This window comes from Austrofundulus limnaeus, unplaced genomic scaffold, assembly GCF_001266775.1.
Source record: "Austrofundulus limnaeus strain Quisiro unplaced genomic scaffold, Austrofundulus_limnaeus-1.0 Scaffold33, whole genome shotgun sequence".
NCBI lineage: Eukaryota > Metazoa > Chordata > Actinopteri > Cyprinodontiformes > Rivulidae > Austrofundulus > Austrofundulus limnaeus.
Genome location: NW_013952435.1, coordinates 1272019 through 1276279, shown reverse-complemented (window position 1 = coordinate 1276279; position 4261 = coordinate 1272019). Strand labels below are relative to the sequence as shown.

General features: G+C 43.9%; 2 protein-coding genes across 2 annotated transcripts in view; both read right to left on the bottom strand.

Moving 5' to 3' along the window:
• Positions 1 to 4261, bottom strand: part of ism1 (isthmin 1) — a 14192-nt gene that overhangs the window by 9068 nt on the left and 863 nt on the right. The gene's annotated exons all lie outside the window — the stretch shown is intronic.
• Positions 410 to 4261, bottom strand: part of sptlc3 (serine palmitoyltransferase, long chain base subunit 3) — a gene marked incomplete in the record, with an annotated part of 37863 nt that continues 34011 nt past the window's right edge. Inside the window, 1 exon segment of the mRNA XM_014005954.1 lies at positions 410 to 1501.

The window sequence follows — 4261 nt, the reverse complement described above, 5'->3', positions numbered from 1 at the left end:
CCTCATGGCAGAGCGCAACCCCCTCCCCTCCCCACACACCCCGCCCATGACTCCTGCAGGCTCTCAGCAGTAACAAAGCAAACAACGGGTGAAACTGAAAGTGAAACTGAAACTGTCTGCTGAGCTCCTAACACTAGGCTACTTCTCAGTGAAGCTCTTTTCAGATTCAAAATACCTTTGAGGAAATGTATTTTCAGATGCCAAGTAAACTGCATCATAGCGCGTGCCCCCGACTGAAATGGACGGGACAGAAGCGGAAGGTGGTTCTTAAAGAGACAGAGGCCAATTTCAAGGCGTTTAGAAGAGGAAGTGATGAGAAAATAAGTTTATTTTCTATTTAAACGTAAAAACAGCATTTTAATAACAACTAAAGGTGACATAGATATTTTATTATGGTATAGTATTTAAATGTRTGCCTGAGAAACACATAATATTYCCCCTTTRATAKGAAAGTATAAAATAATGTTTCTGTGCAAAAAATCCCAACTTTGTGATTTAAAGCCTGACTCTGAGGAATACTTTTGCACTTTTCTTCTTATTTAGTTTCTTAACTGATGCTGCAGCTTATGAGATACAAACTATTTCTAACTATTAGACAGAAAATCAGCATCTTTTTAATCAAAGTTACAGCAGAACCTTGATCAGTCAGGATTATTAGTTGTGCAGATTTGGGCCTTAAGCTCATTTAAAAGTGAAATGATCTGCTTTGATGGTGGCCCTCTGTACCTCTCCTTTGGGAGGAACGTCTTTTAATTTGGAGATCAAAAGTGACATCAGTGTTCAGTTCAGCTGGGGGGGGGGGCGCCTCCCAGGATGCCCCCCCACCACCACCACTCCCCCTCGTCTCTCCATCCTGTATCTTTTGCTTCTGTTCTTTTTTTTTGTAACTTTGTGAGAAGCTGCTTAAAGCAGCATGACTCTATTTTCAATTGGGAGCTACTCGGGGGGTCCCGTCCCCCCCACCCTCCTTAGAGAGGCTGGCAGGAAATGAAGGCACTCTGCATTGTGCCAGATGCTTTTCAGCACAACACTTTACGTCTGAGAAAAAGGAAATCGCCCTTCCTCTGTCACACTCCACGTGTGCGCCAAGGTTTGTTTACCTTTTTTTTTTAYCTGAGATGATAAAAACCAAAAATAAAAGGTTAATGCTGTGTGAAGCTCCCGCTCTGGGCCTGTGAGGATAATACATCCCGGATCAAAGCCTCCCAGGTGCAGAGGGCCGCATCCTGTCGTTTGTGTTTGTGTGAGGCGATGTTTTCGACGTGACGCCTTCGGATGATAAAACACCTTCTGAAGATGACATCACCGCTTTCAGAATCTGTAAATCTGGACGAGCGTTGAACTCGGGTTGTTTCCACTCCGCTGGAGAAACTCCCCGCTGCACCTCATCCCGATCGTCCGATCCACCTTTCTTTTTGGCCGGACGACAAATATTCGATACATTCCTGGAATATTTCCTCAGCTTTTCAGGGCCTGAAATCCAACGAAACCCAGGCTGCAGGTCGGTCAGTGGCAGAGACTTCATATGAAACGTAAACTCTTTCCTTTTATTTAACCTGAACCCTAAAAGCATCAGTGATTAAAGCATTCCCACAGGCCAGACGTTTATCTCTTAAAGAGGAAGTAAGTGTTTCACTAGAATGCTAAGAACACAACAAAAGCAGCTGAAAATGCTTCACGCTCTCTAAAAAAGGGCTCGTTGATCCCACCATAACCCCCTCGGGCCAGGATTTGGGGCTCTCAGAGTCTGTAGGCGCGAGCTGGTGTTAAAGCGGGCAGTTAAGTCGTTTATCGCCTCTCAAACGGTGTCGTGTTGACAAAAGTCTCTCCTGTGGATTTGGTTGAGGCACGCTCCAACCTGACTCTATGCAGCTCCAGATTTTAACAGAAAAGAGAAAGAAGGGATGTAAAATATGAGTAAAACCAGAAAGCAACGGTAAAACCAAAACAAATAGGAAATTGTTCCAATTTTCGAGGGGAAAAAAAGGACATTTTTAATTTTATGGCAGTGACATATTTCCAAAAAAAAAAAATCTGGGACTGGGCCAAGAAAAGGCTGTAAAAATAAGTGGTACAAATGGGAAACAGCTGGAGAAGCATTTCTCAACAAATTAGATTAACTAGAAACAAAACGACTGAATGAAAAGAGAATTTGGAGGCTGAATCCATCAGAAATAAAGACGTGCAGGAGTTCACCGGTTTGTGAAAACTGAGACTAAAACTCATGGAAAACTTTTCAGAATAACGTTCCTCAATGGGAAATTGGAAAGAGCGAATATAACCGTCGCCTACGGTTCAAAATATCATCAAAATATTCAAGAATCTGTTGAAATCTCAGAGCTCAAAGCTGGAAAGTCAGTAAAAAACCAGGTCTGGTTCTGATGGACTCAGGAACACTTCCACAGTTCACCGCATCATCCGCAAACTCTTAAAGCTCTATCGTGCAAAGAACAGCATCCGTTCGGTTTCTCTGGACCGACGGTCTGAACCACAAACTGTAGCCGTGTTTGCATCCAATTTTAATTCAAATGTTGAGTGAGTTTTTTTTTTTAAATTTCGAAGAAATGTGAATCCGACGTGTTTCCATCAACTGGCTTGAAACGAATCAATTACATCAGACGCATGTTTGTAGTAAACAGGAAGTAAAAGTGGTAAACTCTCAGGGTCCACACATCTCCGGACCATGGAGAGAAGTTATCAGGAACGTGTTGCTACTATCGGGAAAGTTGTAATTATTCTGTCATATCAACTAGTTTTGGCGATGCTACTGCTGTCTGGAGACATAGAGAAAGAAATGCAATTCTCATCACGTTACGAGAATAACGGAGAATACGCTGACAGCGGGAGGAGGGTCCTGCTGCCAGTCGCTCTGGTACCGGGATCAGTATCGGACAGACAGCAGAAATAGCTGATCGTATGTGACGTAAATGTTYGCTACGTCAGAACTTATTTGGCAAATGTGTTTCCATCTCTCCTTTTGTGCATTAACTCCTTTTCAAAAAACCCAAAAACCACCTGAAGTGAGCGTATCAACTTTTTTGCGAATTAGAGGCAGTTTTTTTTCGAATCATGCCGTTTCACCTTTTCTGATGTGATTCTTCAAAATGCCCATCTAAAAACCTTGATGGAAACACGGCTTCTGTATCCTCTGTAGTGAAATCCAGCCTGTTATCGTCTTTAAAAGCCTGCCTCTCTGATGGTATGGGGGTGCGTTAGTGCGTCTGACATGGACAGTGTGTACAGGTTTTAGACTGTCAGACAGCTATGCCCCTTTGCCATGGTGTAGTGTCGGAAAGGTCGGTGTAGGTACGGGTCGGACCGGTTGGTTTTCCACTGATGTTCCAGTCCGGTTCAAATGGGTGTGTTTTGGGTGGTTTGTGGAGGTTGTTTTTAGGTTGTTTTGAAAAAAGTTAATGGGCAAAATGGGATCTGGAAACACATTTGATGAATAAATTTTAAAATTTTAAAAATTTGCAATAATTTAGCCAATCGGTGACGAACAGTGTTCTGACATCACATTTTGGTGTCAGCTGGGGCCGCTTGGAACCACAGTGAAGTAGGTACTTAAAAAAAGGGCCGGTTCCATGGATCTGGCCTAAAGGAAATGGCTTGGAACCGTACCAAACCGTACCGACACTACACTAAGTGGAACCAGTGGAAAAGGGGCACTAGAGTCCTCCATCAGACAAGAAGACCTCCAGCTGGTCTCCTCAGATCCTGGATGTTTGTTAGAGGAAGAGCTGAGGCGTCACAGAACCGTGGCAGGACGTGTTGCTGACATAAAATTTAAAATCACCATTTTTTTTCTTAAACAGCCTAATTTTTTAACACGACTCATTTCATTCTGTTATTTATTTATTATTTATTTTTTACATTTTGCACCTAATTGTTGCTGATAAAACATGAAAGGAGTTTGGTTGATCTCATCCTGCAGGTTTGAAGCTGAAGCTTCTGTCAGGTTGAGGAAGAAGTTTGGTCTGAAACGTGGAGGAGAGGATCTTGGCAGAAGGGGGGGGGGGGGGGGGCACTTGCAGGGGCTCAGATCTGATCCTCTGACTCAAGTGATGACAGAGAAGTGCCTGCAGCTTGTGTTTAAAGCCAACAATAGGAGGTGTGTCTGCAGGGGGGGGGGCTGACCTCTGACCCCGGACCATCCTCTGCCCATGGCTGACTCTAACATGTGTCTGTCAATCAACTGAGGCTTTATTTACCTGAGCTAAAACCTGCAACTCCTCCAGCTTCCCCCCCCCCCCCCCCCCCC